The sequence below is a fragment of the Papio anubis genome, chromosome 11 (genome assembly GCF_008728515.1).
Source record: "Papio anubis isolate 15944 chromosome 11, Panubis1.0, whole genome shotgun sequence".
Taxonomy (NCBI): Eukaryota; Metazoa; Chordata; class Mammalia; order Primates; family Cercopithecidae; genus Papio; species Papio anubis.
The window spans coordinates 51,644,655-51,672,037 of NC_044986.1; the positions used below are offsets into that span (position 1 = coordinate 51,644,655).

Sequence of the window (27,383 nt, forward strand, 5' to 3'; positions counted from 1 at the left end):
ACATATTGGCTACCATGAGAACAGTATAGGGCAACTGTCCCCATGATTCAATTATCTCCCACCAGGTCCCTCCACACCACATATGGGAATTATGGAAGCCACAATTCAAGATGAGATTTGGGTGGGGACACAGCCAAACCATATCATGGCACAAAACATTAAGAATGTAATTCTCTACAAGCCTAATTTCTGAAACAGTCTGTTCTTACCTAAAAGTAGTTTTACCTAATAGCTCCTGAAACAACCAGCTGTAACTCTAAGACTAGTTATACCCATCTCTGTAACCAATCAGAACTTGCCTATTAACTTTCTTTCAAAACAATAAATAACATTTCTTCTTTTTATAAAATCTCCAATCTTGTCTTCGTTCTTTGGACATACTGAAGACCACCTAGCCTTTGTGTTTGTTCTGAATTGCAAATTTTCGTTTCCCAAATAAAACATTTAAACTTAGAGATTGTCTGTTACAGTACACTGGAAATTTAAAACAACAAATTTGAAAGAGCAAAGGAAAGGAAGGAAGGAAACTAATTAAATTAGTCACTTTTTCTAAGAAAATGTATTTCATAAAAACTGCAGCAGAGACAGAAGGTTTAATTTGCAATTTTCTAAGTAGTGGGATTTATCTAAGACCTCTTTCCTACCCACACTAAGACACAGTCTCACATATTTTCAAAGGGGAATCCTACCACACCTTCAGAAACCAGATAATCCTAACAACATTTTAAGAAGCACAGAAAAAGTGAAAGTAGCAATGATACCTGTGGTAGAGTGAATGTTGGCTCAAAAAACATATGACAGTCTCCTAACCCTGGAACCTGTGAATGTGATCTTATTTGAAAAAGAACCTTTGCAGATGTAATTAAGTTAAGGACTTGAGATGCAGAGATTATTGTAGAATATCCAGGTGGGCCTTACATGGCATCACAAGTGTTCTTATACGAGGAGGCAGAGGGAAATTGGACACATAGAGAGAGCAGAAGGCTATGTGAAGATGAAACAGAAGGACACGAGGCCACATGCCAAGGAATGCTGACAATCACCAGTAGGTGGAAGAGGCAAGGAATGGATTATCTGTCGAGCTACTAAAGGACATGTGGCTCTGCTGGCGGCTGAGATTTGGCATTCTGGCCTCAAAAATCTGTGGGAAAGTAAATAGTTATTAAATTATCAAGTTTGTAGTCATTTGTTGGCAGCCACAGGAAACGAATAGGTATCTAACCCTGCTAAAAGTGGAAAGAAAAGAGAATTACAGAGCAATAAAAATGCAAAAATATTAAGCAATATGTTAAAAAGAACAATATATTGGCAGATTTTTAAGAAATGATGATGGAGATTTATTCTACGATTGCATTCAAGGCTCAATGTTAGTACATCCATTAATTAAGCTATGAGATGTAGAAGAAAAGTAATATGTAGTCATGTGTTCCTTTTTTTTGAATTACCAAAAAGGCAATGTTTATTTCTGGTTTTCATAAACTTAATAAAATAGAAATAGATGCTTTCTTAATTTGATTTCATATATATATATATATATATATATATATATATATAGCCACATATATATGTGTAAGCTGGGGCTTCAGTCACATACCATGAAGTCTGGACTGAATTTATCTGTGATAAATTCATTGTTATCATCTTTATTATGTATGGATGGTGATAGCCTTTGTAGCTATGACTCAGAATCAAGTTTCTGTAACTTTTAATTAATTCAGCCAAAAAAAGAGATACTGTAAATAAATATTAATCTATTTGTTTATGTGGATGCAAAAACTGCAAATCAAATGTTAATGATAAACTAGATTGTGAATGCATGGATGTTCATTGTTCTATTCTTTCTACTTTTACCTATGTTAGCCATTTCTTTTTCCAGATTAAAAAAGAGGTATAATTCAATGAGATCTCCTTTGGCACCCATCAAAAGCAAGTGTAGTGATAATTGTGTATCAAATTTTGTCCCAATTTTTAAAAGCAGAAGAATGGAAAATTCCAGATCAGGAGGAAAAAAATATAGATATTATAGTACAAATCTAGGATAAATAGAGAAATTTACCTTTTAGAATTCACCGGTTATCTTGGTAGTCATAATTGAAGAGTGCTAGTTTACTGGGGAAAGGACTCCCTATTTAATAAATGGTGTTGGGAAAACTGGCTAGCCATATGCAGAAAACTGACACTGGACCCCTTCCTTACATCTTATACAAAAATTAACTCAAGATGGATTAAACATTTAAACACAAGACCTAAAACCATAAAACCCTACAAGAAAACCTAGGCAATACCATTCAGGACATAGGCATGAGCAAAGACTTCATGACTAAAACAACAAAAGCATTTGCAACAGAAGACAAAATTGGCAAATGGGATTTAATTAAACTAAGAGCTTCTACAGAGCAAAAGAAACTATCATCAGTGTGAACAGGCAACCTACAGAATGGGAGAAAACTTTTGCAATCTATCAAAGGGCTAATATCCAGAATCTACAAGGAACTTAAACAAATTTACAAGAAAGAAACAACCCCATCAAAAAGTGGGCAAAGGTTATGAACAGACACTTCTCAAAAGAAGACATTAATGCGGCCAAAAATCATATGAAATAAAAGCTCATCATCACTGGTCATTAGAGAGATGCAAATTAAAACCACAATGAGATACCATCTTGCTCCAGTTAGAATAGTGATCATTAAAAAGTCAGGGAACAAAAGATGCTGCAGAGGATGTGGAGAAACAGGAACACTTTTACACTGTTGGGGGAAGTGTAGATTAGCTCAACCATTGGTGAAGACAGTGTGGCGATTCCTCAAGGATCTAGAACTAGAAATACCATTTGACCCAGCAATCCCGTTACTGGTTATATACCCAAAGGATTAGAAATCATTCTACTATGAAGACACATGCACACGTATGTTTATTGCAGTGTTATTCACAATAGCAAAGACTTGGAACCAACCAAAATGTCCATCAATGTTAGGCTGGATAAAGAAAATGTGGAACATATACACCATGAAATACTATGCAGCTATAAAAAAGAATGAGTTCATGTCCTTCGAAGGGACATGGATGAAGCTGGAAACCATCATTCTCTGCAAACTAACACAGGAACAAAAAACCAAACACCATATGTTCTCACCCATAAGTGGGAGTTGAACAATGAGAACATATGGGCACAGGGAGAAGAACATCACATACCAGGGCCTGTCAGGGGGTGGGGGGCAAGGGGAGGGTTAGCATTAGGAGACATACCTAATGTAGATGACGGGTTGATGGGTGCAGCAAACCACCATGGCACATGTATACCTATGTAACAAACCTGCACATTCTGCACATGTACCCCAGAACTTAAAGTGTAATTTAAAAAGAAAAAAAGAGTGCTATTTTCATTTTTTAATTTTAAAGTTTCTATTTTATAAGCAGACACACAAATATGCATGTGCATCTATATGTCTCACTATTAATAAAAGCTATCCATCTCCTAAAAATTGCTAATAATTGGGATGGCCTGTTAATTTAGGGTTACTGTATTTAGGAAATTGGAAAATAAATCACGAATTGAACATTCCTGATATGATACAAATATCATAAGAAAAATAAAACCAGTTATTGTTAATTGATTATTAATTCAAATGAAATAATAGAGAAATAAAACATTGTCTTCAGGTTAGGTAATAAAGTAAACCAAATAAATTGCCAATGTTTATTAGAAGTTAGAATCTTTTGCCAAAACAGCAAGGAAGAAGAAATCTAAATCCAGCTCTGTTGTAGTAACAAAAGTGAAAGTATTGTCAAGTATTCTCATATAATTTCTGTTTCCCATTTGAAGTCACCTTAAATATTAAAAGGACTATTCTGTCAATTTGTTTAAAATTGACAAATTGTTGAATCATAAATTAGCTGCAAATATATTTTCTAACACTGAAAAACATTCAGAACTATGCTAAATGACATTTAAACACATATTCATCCCGTGACAGATGAAAAGGAAAAAGAGGAACTAAGCTGAAAAGGATGAATATACTGGATATTTCATACTATTCTATAGATTCAAATGCATAGCATTAAATGGAGAAAGAAGGGAGGTGAAGGAAAAAGGATTGACTGGAAAATTAACTATGAATGAAGTTACCAAAAAAAGAGAGGGAACATTAAAGTCCCGATCATGCCTATTGGGATGTCTAAGTTTGAAATTATACAAAAATTGTGAATATAGACATGTCAGTGTCAATGTCTTGCTTTCTCTCTGCTTTTTCTTCCTTCCAATGTTTGCTTAATGAGGCAGAAAAGTCTGTTTAAGTTCCTAGATTGGTGTTTGAACACTTTGGTTTTCTTGCTTTTTTTTTTTTTTTTCCTCCATCCCTGGTAAATAATCTAAATTACAGTGAATAAAAGGGATGAAAACTCCCAACCATTCAACTCCTCTGTTACCAGAGAGGGAAAAGTACCATTCAACTTCTCTGTTACCAGAAAATTAAGTGTGAACCAGGTCTCAGTTCAACCTTGTTTGTATTCTGACTTCTGAGACACAGGACAAGCTACTCAACCTTTTTGAGCTTCAGTTTCATCTTTAAAAGAAATACTAATAGTAGTAATTATATCTGAAAGCCCATACTACATAAAACAAAGCGACATTGAAAAATAAATATGCTACAAAACATCTGAAATCAATTGTATTCTTTTTGTGGTTTGCTTTATACACTAGTAAGAGTTGTTTGGGATTTCAGTTAATGTGGTAAGAAATGAAAATACACAATGTATCTCACTTCCTGTCAAGCTCTATTAAAAAGAATGTTAAAAACACCAAAAATATTCCAAGAACTTCACAAATGTAAGCATCAGATGTAGGTAGGTGATGAAAACAGGAGGATCAGGTGCAACTTTGCATTTCAAACCTCTTGATCCTTTGATTCATTTCATACAGTTTTATCCCACTACCCATACTGTACCTTAAGAAAAGACTCAAATAAAATTACTCTTTGGAAAAATTGAATCAGAGAAGCCTTTCACTTGAGAAACACCAGACACAGATGAGGGTGGTAAGTGGGGACATACTAGAAACAAGAGGTTTACCAGAAATATTTGTATTTAAACAACGGAAAGGCACACAGTTCTTCTATTCAGTACCTAGAATGCTGGTAGTCAGGTCTTTACCTGCAAAAAATGTTAGAGTATTCATCTACGCCTGAGTCAACCAGTTTGCAACCACTCCTATATGGAGAGATTCTAATTAACTTTTTCATTTTTCAGTGTTAAAAATGAATGAATTAATAAATATCACCATGTAGTTGAGAAGCACATTGACACACACACACAAAAACACACCAATAGGAACAAACAGAATAAAGAAACCTGGAAAATAACATCATGTTTATGATCAAAGCAGTTCTCATATATATACAGAGATAGATATGTTTATATCTATATATAACATTCTCAGAGAAATAAAAAGTTTATTTAATAAGATAAAAATAAGTTCTAAAAAGAAAACATTCAGAGAATGAAGGTTCTAGAGAAATATTTTTTAAACGATGGAAGAAAATCTATGTAAAGGGTTAGAAGAGAAAGTCAAAGTGAATCTCCCAAAATGTGATATCATAAAAATGGGAAGCTAAATATGATCAAGGAGGGAATGTGAGATCCAATGAAAAAGAGTTCTAGCATGTGGTGGATTGCATTATTGGTCTCAATTGTTGAGCCTCATCTACATGTGCATACTCGCTGTAGTCTCACCATGGGTGGAATATATTTCTTTTCTAATGTTTCTAATGAAAGCAAAACTGTGCTAATACTAAGCCTGTGTCTTAAGAGGCTTTATTTTTCCAGTTGCCCTATTGTATAACTGCCATTGCCATCTGAAGAACATACCTAGTTAATCCACTACTCTGAGAGACATATGGTGTTGAGTCTCTCCAACTGACTCACAGACCTGTAGTGTGAAGCAGCACCATTCAGCTAAGGCTTGTGAAGTAATCAAACCACAGTAAGAAAGCAGAATAATAAGAAAATAAATGATCCTTATAAAAGTCTACATTCTGGGGTGGTTTGTACACAGCGACTGCTAACAGAAATACAGAGAGACAGATAAAACAGAAGTCATAAAATGATCAAAGAAATATTAATTTCAAAAACTGAAGAGAATGTAATGCTGAAAGTTCAAAGGCATAAAGAAGTGTCAAACACAATGGATAACAATAATGACTATAATAATAACAGATATAAACCAAGTAACAATTGTGATATTAAATAACAAAATGGATATGAAATTACTCTATACTTTCTGAAGGCATTGGTAAGTGTAGTAAACAGTTTTCACATAAACCATAAAGTGAAAAACCATTAAGTATTATTAATAGTAACAAGTATCTATGAGACAACTGTAGAGAAATGATTTAAAAATTCCATGGGGAAATTATTTTCAACTGAGAATTCTATATCCAGGCAATTTATACTCAAGGGTAAGAGTTGAATAAAGGCATGATAGAAATGTAATATCATAGAATGTCTCAGTCCCAGGGATGCTTCCTTAATAAGCCCCTTGAGGAAATCGTTCAACAACAAAGAGAAATAAAAAGTATTTTTTAGACTATGCTGACATGGGATTCTATGTCTCCAGAAATGCATCAGGCTTAATGAGCGATAGAATCAAACAGGAGGAAACAAGAAAATGGTGCCAGCAAAACAAAATATAAGTGATTGTAAAGTGTGGGAACAAAATAGATTCTCTGCAAACTAAACCAAAGAAAAAAATAGTGCATTATTTTTCTAACTTCAGGACTTAAAAAATAGTTGTGAAATAAAATTTAAAAATAGTTATAAAAACCACAGAATTAAGATTAGAATTATGTTCACATCATTAAAATATTATAAATTTAAAACTTGTTACATTAGGGCATCAGAGGATTGGAGTGAAGGAAAGTGTGTTGGGAGGGTTTTTATAGTGGAGTATAAGTGTAAGGAGTCTAAATCATTGTTTTTCACAGCTGAAAGTCTGCAAATAATATCAACGATTGAAAAATCAAGAGTCACACACACAATAGCTTCCAAGGAAGAGCTAGGATAAAACTGGTTAGCAATGGGTTGTGTGAATAATTTTGGGGGAGAAAGAAACAGAGGGTTGTTAATCTGTTTCATTATGAATTTTATGGTACTATTCAACATCTAGATCTGGATACATATTACTTGGTAAAAATTATGTTAAAGAAAAAACAACAGTTTAAAATAATTAAGAAATTAAATACAAAATGAAAAGGGAGACATAGGGGGATCATAATTCCATAGGCATCTAATGACCTGGCTAAGCTAGCTCTAAACTCCTCAGTTGTCAGAAATCAAACATGGAACTGCATTTTTCACAAGACTAAGTGCAAAAAGTTACAAAGAGTAGGTTAGAGTTTTTTTTACATTAACATTTTACATTACATTTTACATAACATTTTACATTACATTAAATATATCATCTATGAAAAACAAATCAAGATTCACCTATATTTTCAAAGTGTAGTTCTTTAAAAATATTTGTTCTTCCATATCTTGGGAAAATGTGTGTTACAGGATAAGTTTATATCTGCAAAATCATTTCCAATTTATAAAAATACGGTACCCATGAATAATTACTGCAGCAAACAAAAACAGAATTTTTTTCAGTAGGAAATTTGAGAATTTTAGATTAAGGAAACATTTTAAAGTTTAGAACTTCTTATTAGTTATTGCAGACATTTGAACTGTGAAAGGGCAATGATTAACTATGGAAATGTATTTATATCCTGTTTCTGTCTGATGCAAATCTGTCAAAATATATTAATAATCATGATTATTAAAGTCTAAAATATTTTCCTGAAGGGCCCACAATAGTTGGAAAAGTAATTTATAAGAATGTCAATATACTCAGACTTATTTATTGTATACTTAGGAGAACGAACTTCAAAACTGAAAACAATCAATTCTGTATCTGATACATTTCTTAATTTTTCATTCTACTGAGATTAAGAAGCCACCCTATTCAGGGATATGTAAAAAAGAATTAATTGTTAATTTAACAGAATTTTCAATTCTTTTATCAGGTTCGATTCTATCATCTTAAGTAGACAATCATAAGCTAAATCTCATACTTTATATTTAATCCCAACATGTATTAATGGATATGCTTAATATTTGTAATCAGATTTGTAGATAGATCTAGGCACTGATTGATCTAAGGTAATTATTCTCATTAAAGATTGTCTTTAAATTGAGTAAAAGTAATTATAAATATTTTTAAGTATAAATACAATCTCAAAAATGTCACCAATCACCTCATTCTCATTATAAAACCTCATTTTAAATCCAAAGTCAGCTTGCTGACTATTCTGTTAATGTTCCAGTACAGAATGGTACCACTACATGCTATTACAGGATGTTAGGATTCTTTTTACTATTTTGTACAATATTTGTTGCATCAGAAACAAATGCTGATTTGCAAGTACCCCAGAAATCTAAACTGGACAGAATTCAACACAATAAATCGTAAGAGACTCACGACAATAGGCAATAAAATACAAAGAGCACACCTGCAATGCAGTGTCTATCCCTATGTATTGGAGTTATTAGAAAGATTGCCCTGTCTAAATGAGAGGTCAAAATATAGTGGTGAGGAAGATATATGAAAAATAACAGGTGAATGCAATTTTTAAAGAAATGAAACTAAAAAGGGACATGAGGAGAAGATAAAATACTTTAGTTAAAACATCCTATACAAAACAAAATATATGATAGGAATAATAAAGTTTTATAGATGTTTATATTAATCTTAAAGATCTGAGATACCTATTAGGACTATCACTATATATTTTAATTATCTTCTTTGACGGCAACATTTCATTTGTCTTTCAGGCTTCTCATTTTAAGAAAAGGTGAATACGAGAACCCCTGGGTCATAAGTTCTGTTTCTTTCACTATTTTTTTTTTTCCTGAGGACAGTAAGTGTTCAGTTGTGCCAGAAGAACATTATAGTGTTCGTTTTCACTTCCAACACCCCCAAAATACATTAATGAGGACTTCATAATATCACCAGGTAAGCCAATCATTTTGAGTGTAGGTATTTCTGAGAACTCTGGGAACACAAAAACAAATAAAATATAAAGATATGCATTAAAACATGGCATAAAGCATTTTTTTAGTTTTAACCTTTATTTATTTAGAAAATCCTTCTGAGGAAATAAGGGGATATGCAATAGTGTTCTATAATATCAAGCTACATGCATAATGTAGGTAATGACTTCTAATGTAATCTGGAAAATCCAGTTAGACTGCCAGAAGAGGAATGAAACCCGAGACAAGCTAAGAGTGAATGGACAGCTCAGCTCAGTGCAATCATAAAATATAATTATTTCCCAGGCTTGTTTATACATGAGAAAAGTTTATCATGGTCTCAAAGAGTCTGAAGGGATAAAAGAAAAAAAAAATACGGTCAGTGATGACAGGCACCGTCACTTTGGACAACAGATTACACTCACTCTCAGGAGATGGCTTAAGACAAAAAGGAGAGCAAAGTTAGAAATAGCCTGCAGGCATCTGCTGAGTTTGACAGCCCTGAAATCTTCAGGAAAGCACCTAGTAGCCTAATACCAGTGCAGCTGATCCCTCTCAGGCATTTACCTATAGAGTTAAATGATCAGAACTCTTTCGGTACTAAAGGCAAATTATCAAAGACACTAAATGTTGCACATTTTTTTTTTTTTTTTGGTTTTTTGTTTGTTTGTTTTTTAACTGGTACACTGTTCAAATTCATTGCAATTTTCAGTAGTTTTATTGTATAGTCTTGGTATGGTCACTTAAAAGCAGTACACACTTTCTGCTACCAGGTTTTCTTTTCAAGCACTGGCACTTTCCTAGCTATTTGTTAAGGTATAGGTGTTACTGTAGAATCTATTTTTGTCTTGTGTGAGCTCAAATCAATGTTATTGACACTAAAAAAGAGACTGGTTCTGACTATCCAGCTAAGCAATCTCACATATCTCTAATCCTCTGACACGCAAATGTTCTTCCAGGTCTCTCAAATATGAATAAAATATGTGAAAATTGTATTTTAAGAAATAGGTATATGGAAGAAGGGGTATGAACTATGTGTATAGTATGATCCTGGCATACCATATGAGCTGACTCCAATGTTTACACAGAGGATTGCAAAAGAGATTTCAGAGAGGTACAATGGCATGATAGGCCAGGCAGTTCTCAGGAGTGAGCACAATTCAGGTCTAAATATAGATTTTTTGAACCTAGAGCCCATGCTCCTTTTATTATGCTACACTGCCCTGGCCTATGTGTTGTTTCACATTCCCTCTTCCTCTAAAATAAAACAGTTTGTGGCCAAGCATTTTGGCACACACCTGTAATCCCAGCACTTTGGGAGGCCAAGGAGGGCGGATCACGAGGTCAGGAGATCGATGCCATCCTCGCTAACACGGTGAAACCCTGTCTCTACTAAAAATACAAAAAGTTAGCCAGGCATGGTGGCATGCACCTGTAATCCAAGCTACTTGGGAAGCTGAGGCAGGAGAATCTCTTGAACCTGGGAGGTGGAGGTTGCAGTGAGCTGAGATTGCGCCAATGCACTCCAGCCTGGGAGATAGAGTGAGACTCTGTCTCAAAAATAAATAAATAAATAAATAAATAAATAAATAAATAAATAAATAAATAACAAAACAGTTTGGGTCCATACTGTGGCACATTAAAATTTAAACAAACATTGTAAAAATGAATTCATTCAGAAGCTCATGGAACATGTGTGATACTACTAATGATCCAAGATTAAATATACGCAGCTTGGTTCGGGATGATTTTCATAGAGAAAACCTGTATTATTTTTTAGCTCCAATTCTGAGTTGACATCTATACTAAGTAAAAAGCCAAATACAAAGTGTGTGCATGTACACGTCTATTACCTATTCATCTATGTTTAATGATTATCTGATTGTTTCTAAACACTTGGAATTATACAGCTTTAGCTATATCTCTCAAGATAGGTCTCTGTTCTCTATTTTGAAAGAAGGCAAGATACCGCATCTTCCGGGATATTGAAAAATGCGGTTATATCTGTATAGTTATACCAATTGTGAATAAATGTATTTTAAATATTGATATGACTGAATAGTTTATCAGCATCTTAAAAACATTGAATATTAGAAATAAAGAGATATTTTTGTCTTTCCATTTTTGCATACCCTTTTATTAGACAGAATAATACTCTGATTAAGACAGTTATATTCAAGGATGTCCTTGAATGAGGGTAAGTTTGAAAAATGATTACATGCCTATTTTAAGTACCTTTGAAACTGCATTTTATGAGTGCCTCTTAAAACCAAAGACTGGAGTGTAAATTGCCATTGTGTTAGGTTGTCTCTGAAGTAAACCTAATTATCCACGTTTGGCCTGCATGTTACCTTGACCCATAGCCAGAAACTAACTCAGGGAAACTTCAGAGATAATAGGACCCCAGAGGGCAGATACGGGCCAAGGTTAGAGTACAGTATTTGTCCCATCCCGAATTCACCTAGGAAGGTTTGCTGTATAATGCTTATGTTCCAATTTTGTTACAGGAATCGAGATTCTGGTTTCCTTTCTTATCCTAACACTAAGCCCACCGTTGAAATAGTGAATAATTCATTCTAGCACTCAGAAAATAATCAAAATGCATTTTTTTCTTATCAATATATTTTGTTATTTTATGGTGTACACTCCAGAATCTGAAATGCTGCATTTAATGTTTTCTTAGTAAACCTCTCTGATTTTAAGACAAAAATACTGAACAACCAACCAACCAACAACCCCCTAGAAATAAATTTCCATTGGCAACATTTCAACAGTATTAATCATATTAATAGCCATAAAAACTACTATTATTAGGTTATGACTAACCTAGCTACTGAAATACAAGTCAAAAACATTCAGAATGAAGAAGGATGTCAGGCAATTAATCTTGATATCCTAGTAACACCTTCAAAGAGTATATTTCTTAAATATTAAATGCAGAGTAGGATGTACCTAGGAGGGGCCTTGGAATATAGAACAGTAAAGGTAGAGAATGAGGGAGGACTTTAAGGATATAAAGCACTATCTCTGCATTTGTTGAATTTATATTTTGATTTTAAAAACATATAAGTACAAATAAATTAAATATATCTACATGTATTCATTGTGATACCTAAAAGTAAGAACTAGTCTAAATCTCAAAGTTATTTGAGGGTTAAGCAAGCTGAGGCATTATTCCCTATGAAACACTTAGCCCTGTGCTTTCAGTCTGCTTTTCCAGTCTCTGTATGTGTCAAGATGAATGTTGGGACATCACATGTGAAAATATAAGATCATTAGCCAGAGGACAGGTGGATTAGATGCCCTCCCACATGATAATATTTTCTGATTTGAAATATAGACAATAAAATATTGTTTTCTTACTGCAGTGAATCTGACATAGCACCTGTATATGCATGTTTAGGTTTTGTAATAGAAACATAAGAGAAAAGAGGCTGAGTAGGAAGCTATGAAAAATACACAAAAGCCAGCCTCTTTATGGTAGCCTCCTGCCTTGTTTCAATTTCCACGCCTACCTCTTCTCCACCCTTGTTCATTTTCTCAGCCACTTCCTTTTTCTGAACTTTGATTCTGATTTGTTCCATATACTAACTTACAGTTTGCCATCAGTTTGGAGGGTTCAGGGGGTCAACTAGATTCTATGTTTAATTCTCAGTCCCATTTCCCTGGTTTTGACTGCAATTTCTCTAGATGATAATGCTGGATACTGACCCCAACTATAGGGCCCTTTCCACAAGTAACTGCAAACACTCTCCCAATTCCAGTTCCAAGCCAACCTTCACACTCTCCTACCTCTATACCTTAGACAGTGCATCCATCAGGCTGCTTCTTGCATTAAAATACCATTCTTTATATCTTGAAAAAAAAAGACTATCTCTTGAGGATATCTCATTTAGCTTCTGCTATATCTGGAGAATCTAAGAGTGCCAAATTATGAATATTTATCATTTTCTCCCCTTCCCATCAGAATAAAATCCCATATACAATAAAAAGGAAAAAAAAATGGTTCTTACTCTTATGTAATTATAAAACACCAGAGAAGAGAAATATTTTGTCTTATTCTATAAAATAATTCAAAGAATTTTAAATAAATGATTCTTTTGACCAGACAATAACATAGAAAGATATTATGGATATTTATATTTATGAGAATGTGTCTCATTCAATATTCAAAATAAATCTGCACATTATTATTCTGATAATCTAAAACTAAAAGCTTCATTTATGATACTATGTGCCATTTAAAGGAACTTTTCAGAATGCATGCAAAGTAATTTAGCTTATCAATTAAGAATTGCTTAGCAAAGTTGTTTTTTTCTTTTTTTATTAACAGTTTAAACTACTGGATCAGCCCTTCAATACAAAGTAAGTTCAATAATATACAACTTCCCCCCAAATTAAACAGGATTACAGTATTGAAACCGAGAAAAACAAAACCATAAAAGATATCAAATTGTAATATCCTATATAATTCTCTTTTTGAGTTGTTAGTAATATTTCTATCTTAGAAGTTTAGCTAGATAATCTATTATACTGTATTGGCAAATAAAATATAAACGATACTGAAACACTTGTCAAGCCTGTAAAAGTTTTGCTTTTCCTGAGTTGTATTATGAAATTAATGGAGTATACATGAATAAGTATACATATATATACACACACACACATGCATATTTATACACATGTATACAATGCATATATGCATACATATCTTCATCTTATGCTTTATGTAAGTGGTTACAAATAGCACCTAGATATTGCTCTGTACCCTCAGTCAACGTTTGTTGCATGGTATATTATAGCAAAAATACAAATGATATTTGAATGAGCAAATCTGGGTTTAAATCCGGTAGGCCATTTTCTGCCTCTACGTAAGCACGAACTGATATGCTTTTAATATTCATCTGTAAAATGAGGATAACAACTCCAATCTAGCAAACAGATTACACCCAAACTGGGTCTTGTGGATGTATGTAGTCATCACAGGTTGTAAATTATAATTTATAGTTCACTAGCTACAATGTAAAATATCTATGGAAGATAAAATATTCTTCTGTGTGTTCACACTATATTTATCCCTATTTCAAGATTACTTTTCAGATGCTGTTATATCAAGCAAATTCTAGCATTCAGATTCTTAATATGACACTAGAAAAGAGCAGGAAGTTACCATACAATATCACTAATTACCATTTAGAAAAAACTATAGCATAATTCTAATATTTAAAAATCATTATCAGAGCTATCATAAAACTTTAGACATTTCAATAATGTATTATCTATTCATTGCCATGATATATTATTAATCGTAAAAAAAAGTGAATAAGTACTTTTGCTTACCTTAAATTCAGCATAAGAATAACACACTCGAATTCACTGAGCATACAAATTAGTAGAGTTCTTTTTGAGGACAATTTGCCTATATAAAAATGTAAATATTTATTAATGACCTCCCTAATTTCAAGTTAACCTATTGATATATTTATAGACAAGGCATCCCGCAAGAAATGATAAGGTATAATTTACCATCAGTAGAGGACTCGTTTTAAAAAGTCTGGGATATTTGTGAGTTGAGTGTTAAATGAAGTAAGCAGGAAGCCATTAACCTGATGCTGTGTCCCCCATTGAGTTCCCACGTAATGAACTGAAACCTTACTTTATATATACATAAACAAACTAAATTTTGATTTAGTATTATAACAGTTTAAACCAATCACAGATAGCCAACTCATCATGGCTGTTAAGGTGGCCATGGAAAATAGGACATATGCCAGTTGTAGTCAATCAGATAATTTCTCTATATACCTTCAACTCTGCTTAGTTTATCTAAAGTTATTCCTCTAACATGAGAAAAGCAAAATGCATAATAGCATCGATGAATATAACGCTTTTTGGTAAACAAAATAAAATCATGACACATGTGTGTGCCTATAAGTTCATACTTTTCTTTGAGTATGTATTTTGAAATAAAACAGGAAAATGTTAATAGTGGTTACCTATGGAGAGAGGGACTGGAGAGGCGAGCAAGAAAAGTTAACTCTGCTTTTTGTCTGTACATGTGGTTTGAATTCTTAAAATTGTAAGTTTTATATTTTAATGGTGAATAAAATATATGGACATTATGATCATTTATTTCCTTCATGCATTCTGTTTTAAACATTTTATAAATAATTCAACTCTGTTAAATTCACCAACCCTTGTTTATCCCGTGTTTTGGTATAAAATGTCATTTCATGGGAGCAGAAATCAGTCCATTTACCTTTGGGTGCTTAGTTTAAATAGGTGGGGAGAAAACCTTCTTGAATATTTTCAGTCTATAAAACTAATTATACAGTATTTTCAAAACACATTTTGGATGAAAATAAAAGTACCATAAACTTGTATTGGATATGGCCTGAATTATGTAAGATTCATAAATTTAGGTATGCCAATGGGAGTCTAAATTGACAGGCTTGTCTGATTCCGGAAAAAAAAAAAAAGTGTTCTAATCATTTTTTGGAAACCACGGATGATAATGCCGTTGAGTCTGGTTCTGTGAACACTTCGTCTTGTAAAAGTCCTGAGCAGTAATTGGTAATTAGTATTAGAGGCTTTATCATTCTTGTTGAGCAAATTACCAGAAAGAATGCTATATTTTCTGAATGAAATCACAAATTAATCATGCCACTGAGCTTAACTGTACCACTAGTGAAGACATACAAATACGGGGGCAAGCTTCTTTTTAAAAGACCATTGAAGAGCAAAATCCAGAATTACGTGAGTTAAGCATACAATGTGAAAGTACAAAGTCCTAAAAAGACATATCACAAATGTCTGTTTCAAAAGGAAAGGTAGGGACGGTATTTATAATTGAGTATCCTAAAAAACTCAAACATTATCAAAATAATTACAGAAAACTCAGTCATTTACTTAGGGTAATTCAAAATTTTTAAATAAATTAGGAATTAATAACTACCACGTGTTTGTTGCCACACAGAATAATCAACTAAAATTCAATAATCTTTGTTGAAGTAACTTGTACTCATTTTGCATTAATATGTAATTAAACATAAACATTAAAGTTACATGATGTTATATGATTTTTTGTGTACTAGATCATGTACTTACTTAATATGTCCATGTGTGATATGTGTAAAACAGTTTTTCTTGATGCAAACATGCATCACTTTTCACTAGGTGACAGTTTTCAGAGAAAAGGCATGGAGTTTTAAAATTAAAATTTACTCAGTGTTCCTTGCAATCTGCTGTGGGTATCCAATAAGGCCCAGATCCTTCTTATGTTTTTAGGAGACAAAGAACAATTGATTAGCAAGTTCCAATATGTTTCCAAAACTAAAGCTAGGGTAGGGTGGATGACCTGGTACCAAGACACCCCTGAGGGCCTGATGGCTTCCTTTTATACACTGATGGTTTTCATTATGATTCTTATAGAAAGAAGACAGACATTTTTAAGCTAGACTGCACATGGTAGGTTAAATCAATAATCCTCTTTTGTATTTCCCACAAATCATTTTCAAAGTAAAAATTGTATTTGGAGCCTATATACTGAATGTCACTGTAGGTGTCATTATATTAATGAGTCAGCTGAATAACTAGTCTCTCGGATTAGTATTTATAAAATAGCAATCTGTCTTATAGGTTTTTTTAGATATTTAGCAAGCACAGGCTTATTAGATTTCTAGTGATCGAATCATGTGCACAACATAAGGAATTGTTGCATATGCATATATAGAGGATTATATCACTTTAGAAACATTAGATAATACATATTTGGTTCATTATAAATCTTTCAGGATTCTGTATTACCTAATAAAGAATGGAATTTTCCACATTTGTTTTCAGTACTAGCTTATTCCAAAGGGATCCTTTATGAGGTAAACTTTTAAACGTATAAAATAAGCTTTGAAAAAGTCTAATTAGAAACTCTAAATATATCGACATTTATTTGTGAATATCTTCTCTCTTTTAAATGCAACATACCAAGAACTCAATAAAGCCATAGAGGGTCTTTTTCACTAGCAGGTTCTGCTGATGACTTGAATATAATAAAGAACATGCAATAATGATACAGTGAAAGAGTTAACCCAGATTTGTTTCTACTGTACATTTTATTTTGTTTCTACTGTACTATTGGTGAGGCAATTAACTTCTTATCTATAAAATATCCTTGGAGAATCTTATGATTCCTCTTAATCATACCATTTAAATTTGTCTGTTTTAAAGAAAAATACAAATTTAGGGCATGACATTGCAAACAGCCTAAGCAACCTTCTTCTCCATTTAATCTCTTCTCATTAGTGGAAAATAAATAAGAAACCCCAGTGTCTATTAGATGTCAGGATTATAGCTCTAAAATATAAACGTGATATTATTAGGTAAAGCATGATGAATAGCAGAACTAAAATCTCTAAAAGGTGAAACCAGTAAGAATCATCAAAAAGTAACCATAGATAACAGATCGAGAAAACATAAAGCAGAGTTCCTTTGCAGATAAAATTATTCATTCATCAATCAAAGTTTATCAAATGCTGTTAAATGGCAGACAATGTGCTATTTTTTATAGATAGTATGTACAGACTAGTGAGACAAAAACACTAAAATGGTAAATGACTAAAAATAGTTTTAGGAGTTTACTCAAAAAGTTTATAACTATGAGAACATGCAATACAGTACAGCAGGCAATTTGGACTATAACACTGAACGCAGAAACTTGTTTGAGAACAACTACAAAGTGATTCTGCTTTCTCCTGCAGAATGAGGATGCACAATTGCTGGTGCTAGGTTTGATTTAAGAACCAGATAAAGGGAAGTACATAGATTATTATTTTAAGTTCTTATGGAATGATGATACAAGCAAAAGTACAAGAGAACAATGTTCAGGCAAGAATTGATTATCATTCTTAATTCTGAAGGACCTTACATAAATAGAGAGGGCAATTAGCAGCTGAGTGTCCTTGGAGGCAAAGAAAAAAGAAAAGAAAGAAAGAGAAAGAAAAGAAAAGAAAAGAAAAGAAAAGAAAAGAAAGAAAGAAAGAAAGAAAGAAAGAAAGAAAGAAAGAAAGAAAGAAAGAAAGAAAGAAAGATCTTGCAAAATATTCACATTAAATTACCCTAATTGGTGTAGCTACTTCATTCCCAGAAAGTTTTGAATCCTTAGCTAAATAAACTAGAAAAATGCAGTTTTCCCCCACTTGTCTGAAATCCAGTGGAGTAAATGATTGAAAAGAGATTAGGCTGTAGTGATAAGCAGAGATCAATAATGATAACCCTAAACTTTTTTATGTAATTTGGGTTTTATCTGGAGAGAAATGAAGAAGATTTGAATAGCTTTAATGAGAAAACTATCATGATATCATCTAAAATTTGTGCGAGCAAAGATGAAGTGGGAAGAAGTGATTGGAACACAAGACTAGAAATGATTAAGCAATGAAAAATTGTGGCCATGAGCCTCAAAATTGGTAGTGGTTACAGGGTAAGAGAAAAGACGAGGAATCAAAAAGATATTTGATTGGTTGACTAGAAGGACTCAATGACTGGCTAAGAGAGAAGAAAACACTTAAGGTTTAGTCTGGGCAAATGGTTAATGTTGGTGAGTTTAAGAAATCTGGAAGACCTTAGCGGGCAGAAGGCCATGGGACATATTTATTTTGGTGTGCTGAAGTGGCTATGTGAATGGTTATGTTCAAACTTCAATTAAAAATATAACTGAAAAAAGAAAATAATTAAATAATAATTGAATGATTACACTGGAGAAAATAATTGGGAGATCATAGGCATATGAATGGTAACTGCAATCATAAAAATGGATGAAGTAGTCCAGAGGGAGCATGGACCGTTGACAAGAAAAATTGTCAAGAAAAATTATGTAGGGTCCTTCAGAATTAATAATATTATTAATATTATTTTAATATCTTATTAATGGGTATCATTGTATTTCATTATTCTATTATTATTGTTGCATTATTAATATTATTATTATATTCCATAATACTCTTATATTATTATCATGTGTATTGGGATGGCTAAAATAAAAGTATTGGTGAGACTACGAAAGCACATTTAATGTAGTATGCACTATACTAGAATCAGTTAAAACACACAAGAAGGAAGCGGAGAAAGCCATTGTAGGAACCTCCTTCGATAATTATTTGTTTCATTTTGGATGGGTTTTATTGATATGTCTTCAATTAATTAATATTTTATTTGTCTACATCGAATCTGCTGTTTATCCCAGTCTGTATATTTTTCACTGGACATGTTTTGGTTTATATATCTGGGACTTCAACCTGGGCCTTTTTAAAACATATTTCATGCCTCTGCTTAACACTTTGAACATATATAGTTGTTATAAAAATTATTTTAATATATTTATCAGAAATTCTGTTTCAGCACTGGGTATTAATTATGTAATGGCCACACTACCCTGAATGCACCCAATGTATTATCTCATTATGGGTCATATGTTCCTGCCTCTTTGCACGCCTATCTTGAATTGTATGCCAGACATTGTGTATTTTATCTCGTTCAGCACTGGATATTTTTCTCTCCTAGTAAATACACTTGGGCATTGTTCTGGGACATAGTTTAGTTACTTGGAAACAGTTTGATACTTTCAGGTCCTGATATTAAAATTTGCTAGGTAGGACCCATGCGGTGCTCATCAATAAGTCCCCACTGCTGAAGCAAGAGTATTATGTGTATTCTTCCCCAAACCACTGGAATCTTAAGGTTTCCAGTGGGTTGATGTGAACAGGCACTATCCTCAGCCCTGTGTTACCTCCAGACACTACTGTCTCTAATCCTGTGGGTGGTTTTGTTCAAGCTTTAGGTAGTTTTCTCAAGTATTCACACTGATCGGTACTCAACTGGATACTTGACATCTCTAGAGCTTTCTCTCTGTGTGGCTCTCTTCTGCAGTATTCTGTCCTAGGACATCTATGCATCATGGTCTCTTCAGGCCGTCAATTCAGGGAGTCAGTTCAGATTTTCCTGGGATACTCCTCCCTGCACCACTGTCTAGAAACTCTTTAGGCAGTAAACTCTTTCAGGCAAGAAGTTAAATACAGTGCCTATTACACTATTTTAGTCAGGATGGCTTTCACATCAGCGTGTACTTAAATATTCCTCTACTCCCCTAAAAATCTTTAAATTATAAGATTTGGGGACTTGCTTAAATTTAAATTCAATTATTTTGGGGGGAAAATTATTTTATAGGAAGTAGCATGTTTTGACTTAATGCATATGAGTTTAGTAGACACAGAATGTTGATCTTATTTCTAGCTGTCTTCTGGGGCTCATTTTATAATAAAATCATACATAGTTAATATTGATGCACAGGTATCTTTGATTCAAAATATACCCCAAATATGAGGTCAACTTTTCAGTTTCTTACCAAAACAGAAACTATCTTTACTTTATTGGACACCATTGGAGGTAATGATAACCGAGGTTGTTACATTTTTAACAGGACAGAAAACTACTAATTGTCAATGGCTTCTAGGACTTATTTTTCAGGACATTTTATTTCTCACTTACACAAATAACAGAAAACATACTAGACACTGTCAAAAATATAATCAAAATTATATTGTGATTATCATTCATCTCAGTTGAAATTACTGTTTGTCTCTAATGAAGCATTCACTATTTTACCATAGAAACATCCTTACTATGCCACTACCAACTTTAGAGAATTTGGTCACACTCATTAATGGTCAAGACTACTTTCATTATGGCTCTGAAAGATTCGTGGTTTTGTGAGTTTTTTTACTCTATGAAACAAGGGTAAATAGATATTAGTTTACATAGCTTGACTCCCACAGGTCTAACCACTTACTAATTGATAAGTATAATACATTTTTATGGACATAAAATATACAGTATAGAGTTTCATATATATTTCCAAATACAGTGAATTTTTGTAATAATCTGTGACATATATGTTCATGTTTTTCCGACGTATTCATTTATATGACCAAACTTGGGTTACAAATCACATTCTGTTTTCCATAATTCAAGGAAGTTAATATTCTTTTGGTCAAATAAACCACAGGTCCTTCTGGATTTTTCTCATAGTACATTACACACATATAATGGACAAATAAAACTTTCAAATTCCTTTTGCTCATTTTAGAAAGTAACAATTTAAAGAGAATTGGAGTATAAGACATTTTTCTGGCCAGGAAATTTCAGAACTTCTTCCAAGTATGGCAAGGAGTAACAATGTTTCCATTGTTGCTTTAAAGCATTCATAGTTATGTCCATTAGTAAAATTGTCCTCACAGGTTGCTAAACAGTATGAGTCCAAAGGAAATGTATGTAACACTGAAAGTTAAACTGTTTGAGAAAGGCATGCTCCTATATGTATTGTACCTATTTAGTCTTAACTCCAGCATTACTTTTTTCAATTGGGTCAAACCTAATTACATCAACAGACTTGTGTGATCAATACAACAATATTTTTGTCCTTTTCCTCAGGTTTCAACAAATTTAATAAGCCTTAAGGATTGCTGAGTTTGCCAACTGTAGTAAATACAAAGGGTATATGTTTTACTAAATCCAAAATATTTTGAGACTCACAAGTAATATAAAGTGTGCATCATTTTCCCCTAATAGAAGCTTATTTTTTAATAAAAAAGAATTTTGAAGTGGCTCTGCCTTTATTCTGATTGTGTATAAATGTTTTATGTATTATGTGTTGATATGAAGCGAAGTGCACACTGCCCATCAGCCACATTCATCTCTTTGTATGTGAACAAAAACAAGCAAACAAGTGGGTAATTGCAATTGAAAATAAAATATAGGAATGGTCAGGTTCCAAGAGCAAAAACAAACAAACAAACAAACAAACAAACAAAAAGCTGAAACCTGGCAATGATCTGAAGTATGATTTAATAATTTCAGACTGAATGGGATTATTGCAATTTTCTATAACAATATGAATAAAGCAAGCATATTTAAACTCCATATGCTAGAATGACTAGAGTTATATTGATAAGAAATCTAACATAATGTATATCATCCTGTAGATATTTTATTCCATAATGATATGTATTGTAGCCTATGAGGCATAACAAAAAATGGAAGGCTGAGCATAGTGGCGTACACTTGTAATCCTGGCATTTTGGAGGCTGAGGAAGGAGGCTCACTTGAGCCCAGAAGTTCAAGACCAACCTGGGCAGCAAAGTGAGACTTTGTCTCTATAAAAAAAAAATAAAATAAAACTAAATTAGCCAGGTGCAGTGGTATGTACCTGTAATCTAAGATACTAGAGAGGCTGAGGTGGTAGGATCACTTGAGTCCAGTAGGTGCAGGCTGCAGTGAGCCATGATCACGCCACTGCACAAGGTATGTGACATTGAAGGTTAAACTGTTTGAGAAAGCCATGCTACTAAATGTATTCTACTTATTTAATCTTTAATTCCAGCATGACATTTTTCAACTGCGTCAAACTCAATTGCATCAGCAGCCTTGTATGATCAGTATAACAATACATTTGTCCCTTTCCCTGGCCTTCAACAAATGTAATAATTTAAAGTATTTAATTAATTATTAAATGAGATAGTATGACAGAATTCTGTTACCTGAGTAACAGAATGAGACAGGAAAGAAAGAAAGAGAGAGAGAGAGAGAGAAAGAAAGAGAGAGAGAGAGAGAGAGAGAGAAAGAAAGAAAGAAAGAAAGAAAGAAAGAAAGAAAGAAAGAAAGAAAGAAAGAAAGAGAGAGAGAGAGAGAGAGAGAAAGAAAAGAAAGAAAGAAAAGAAAAGAAAGAAAGAAAGAAGAAAGAAAAGAAAGAAAGAAAGAAAGAAAGAAAGAAAGAAAGAAAGAAAGAAAGAAAGAAAGAAAGAAAGAAAGAAAGAGAAAAAGAAAGGAGGGAGGGAGGGAGGAAGGAAGGAAGGGGAGAGAGAGGGAAGGAAGGAAGGAAGGAAGGAAGGAAGGAAGGAAGGAAGGAAGGAAGGAAGGAAGGAAGGAAGGAAGGAAAAGGAGAAAAGAAAAAGAAAGAAAGGGAGTACTGACATATAAACAGAAGAGTCTCCCTACTGGGAGCTGGATCAACCAATGTAGTTTTGTTTAATCATCATTGTTGCACTATAGTATACACATCACTAAGTGTACTAGGGAGATAACTCAAAATTTCCCAGAAGAAATACATAGAAAAGTATGAGAGACATTGTTTTCCTGTGTGTGTATGTGTATGTGTACGTGCACAAATATGTTTTCATCTCATATGAAAATCTATGATATAGACGTTGAGATTCTCATACTACCCTTTCCTTTATCAACTCATTTCTAATGGAGGGAGCACTTCCTTTAAAATCTTTAAGAAAGGTACAAGGAGTGAGTCTTCAGTCAATAGCTTCAATTAGGAGACTCTCTTTATAACTTTATAAGTAATTACAAAGCAAGTATGCATTTATAAACATACACCAGAACAATGATGCTGAGAAACATCATAAAGATGAATCAAGATTGTACAACACTGTTATGATTAAGCATTTTTTTCCTCCAAGAAGTTGTTTACATTTATATTGTCATTTTGTAGTTTAATAAAAATGTAAATGCTACTCTGAGTGAGAACAATAAGGAAAACAATGAAAGAAAAAAAGGAAGGTAGGTGTCCCAGAGCACCTGAGCAACAGATGGCAAGGATGATGGCCTGGGTCCACCGAGGAGGTTTTAACACTCACATTGCTTTGCATGGTGTTTGAAAGGAAATCACCACCTCTATTCCAGAGGCAGCTGAATAAAGGTATATTCTTAGTTCAAGCGCCATAAAAATTGCCTAAAGCAGTAAATGGGCGTATATATATGCAACAGTATAATGGGGTAAGTTACAATGATAAAAATTTCCTTTAGTTCCAAGGTAGTCATATTGTACTTAAGCATTTTATTTCATTTTAGCCCTACTTGTGCCCATCCTTGATATTTTCACAATTTACAAGTTGGTAATAAGGGTAATGTGCTGATGCTTAAATTGAAAAAAAAAAAATAGAAACAAACAAACAACAACAACAACAAAGTGCTTTTAAGAAGAGGGATACCTTGAAAGGTCTGTTCCTTTAAACTAGTGTCGGGTAAATGCAAACCCTGTTGTAGATCTGACCACTAGATGGCAAACTGACTTTTAAACTCATCTTGGAAACACAGATGTAAAGCTGGTGTATGAGTATTCTTTAGAACCAAGAGGGTGTGCATGCACACACACAGAGATTGATTTTAGGAAACTGACTCACAGGATCATGAGGGCTGGCAGTCGGAAATCTACAGGGTAGGCTAACAGGCTGGAGACCCATAGAAATGTTGAGTGGCATTCTTGAGTCCAAAACAGTGTGGAGACAGTATTTCTTCAGGTTTGGAACTGATTTTTAATAGGTTCCTTTATTGTGGAACCTGTTAAATAATTTAAGAGAGTTCCCAGGACTATTGTGTAAATCGCACTGGATGGTACATGCACAGGTGTATTGTACTGGAGATCAGCCAGACACGGTATTGGTGTGTACTGCAGTGGTTCTCGGACCTGGCTGCAACTAGGACCAACTGCAGAGCTTTTAAAACATACTAATGCCAGTCGCTTTTCATTAGTCTTATTTAATTTGAAAGATTCCCTTGTGATTCTGATGTGCAACCAGAGATAAAAACCACTTTTATGGGAAGTAGAGGGGTCTAGAAATAATTAGGAGAAGTATATCATCTTTCGTATGTCAGAGATATAAACGAGCATTGCTCAAGTTCACAGATTTACTATATAGCATCACATTGTCTTGAGTATTTGCCCGGGGCTACTGGAAACATTCCCAGATGTAGGTGGTACATCAACAAAACATAATTCTTTCTCTGACTTTGATTTGTTACCTAGTATAGAGAAGAGTTTGTCAAAGCATCTTTTAAGTGAAAGTAAAATTAATATGATGCAAAATCCATGCTATTCCATGGTATTTCATACTTAAAATAATGTAACACAAGAAAATTCTAGTATCTACAAATCAGTTACCTTATATTTTCTGAGAGGAAAAAACTTGCCATTGCTTTTACGACATCAGTGTCACTGAATGAACTTCAGTGTATACATTTATTGCATGCCCACTGTGAGCTCTGCCTTTCTGTAGACAGTGGGGGTATAATGATTACCTCCAGAATGCCTGCCCTCTGGAGCTCATCACTAATGGAGAGCCAGCCAATATGAAAATATGTACAGAGATTACTATTTATATCATTTATGCCTTAATTTGGTGAACTACAAACATGGATGAAGTGATGAAAATCATGGAATACTATGCAGCCATAAGAAAGGATGGGTTTGTGTCCTTTGTAGGGACATGGATGAAGCCGGAAACCATCATTCTCAGCAGAGCTATCACAGAACAGAAAACCAAACTGCATGTTCTCACTCATAGGTGGGAACTGAATAATGAGATCACTTGGACTTGGGAAGGGAACATCACACACAGGTCCTATTATGGGAGGGATAGGGGAGGGATTGCACTGGGAGTTATACCTGATGTAAGGACAGTTGATGGGTGCAGCACACCAGCGTGGCACAAGTATACATATGTAACAAACCTGCCGTTATGCACATGTATCCTAGAACTTAAAGTATAATAATAATAAATAAATAAATAAATAAATTTAAAAAAAAATAAAATAAATTAAAAAGAAAAATATGCCACATATCAAAACTGAAAATCAAAGTATACTAGAGACAGGTTAATTAACATAAGTAAAATTTATCAATAATATATCAGATATCTATTTTGTCCTAATTTTTATGTTGAAATTGATAGATCATATAGAGATAATTCATGTTATTTAAGGAGTCAAATATCTAATTGGAGGTAGGGGAAATATTATATGATGATCCCCAATAAATAAATAATAATAATAATGGTTATCATTTGTTAATCAATTACTATGTATTAAACACTTTCAGTGCCTACATCCACTGACTCATTTAATTTTTATAAAAACATAGGAAGCAGTAACTACAATTATGCAGATGAGGAAATGTGTAAAATTTGTAAGGGAATTGTGCAAGTTATACAGCTAATTCCTGGTCAAATTAGAATAAAAACAGAAGATAAGAAAAATTGGAATGGAGAAGGACTCAAGAGAAATGTCTGGCATCAAAACGCTGACTTAAAAAATCATTCACATAGAGATGACCATGGAAGATACAGGAAGGAACTGAAATCACCTACAAAAGAATATAATGGGGAAAAAACAAAACAGTTACCATTCTCCCCAGACCCTTTTCCCACTCTTATTCTCCCTACTTCTTTCTGTCGTCTTCCACTATGGGCAATCCTTATCAAGCATATTATCCAAAACACAGCACACCTATTTATACCTGCCAAGAGAGAAAATCGTCTTTTATGAGATGTGCTTTTTCCTTTCTTGCCCATAGTGAATGCTCCCTGATCTATCCACTGGGAGCCTTTCAGGCCGCTCTATCTACTGGCTCTCAGAACATTTTTCACATCACCCTTGGGTTGCTCAACTTTATTTATTGGCGTATCTGTCACCCTCAGGGATTGAGTACACCCTCGAGGAGAGTTCCTCAATTATAGGTATTCATTTATGAGTTGCTCAATGAAAGAATGAATCTCCAGCTGGGGCAATGCCCCAGTTTAAAACAAACAAAAATCCAAACCAATAAAATGAAACCAAAAACCAAAACAGGAAAAGAAAAAAGGCAGGCTGAGGCTAGTACAGCAGGATTGTGTTCCTGGCAGCAAGATTGGAGCAGAGATGGAGTTGCTGACCACTCTCTCCCATGAGAGGAAAAGGAATCAGGAGGAAAAGAAAAGCCTAATCTTGGCCTGCCTTTATTTTTACCTTTTATTCTGTCCTTTTTTTTTTTTTTTTTTTTTTTTACTAGAGCATTGCCCTGGCTGGGCTTTTAATGATTAATTTGAGACAAAAATATCTACAAAATGAGTATTTTATAAACCTTAACTCTCAACAGGTTTAATTATATATTTTAATGTCATGGGATGGCTTTTAGCCATATTCTATCACTGTTAGTTAAACCATATTTAAATTCCAATAACAGAATGGCAGAAATAAACAGTATATTTTAAACTCTAATTGTCTCTCAGAAATGAACAAAGCTATCAGAAAAAGAGCAACAAGTTTGACTAAGAATTAAAAGTGAATGAATCTGCCAGGCCTTTCTTCCATCCACTTGATAGTGGTTTCTCAACTGAGGGAATCATTTCTTCAATGTATAAATGTGCATCTTTGTAAAATGCCAGAAATCTGTTGGTAAACAAGCAGTTTCTCAAGGGCAGAGGGAAAAAGTTAGTGATATAAATATGTGTAAA

The 27,383-nt window shown here is 33.5% G+C and overlaps 1 long non-coding RNA gene across 1 annotated transcript in view; it reads right to left on the minus strand.

Moving 5' to 3' along the window:
- LOC103887612 overlaps window positions 1-27,383 on the minus strand; it is a 592,558-nt gene that overhangs the window by 415,563 nt on the left and 149,612 nt on the right. The gene's annotated exons all lie outside the window — the stretch shown is intronic.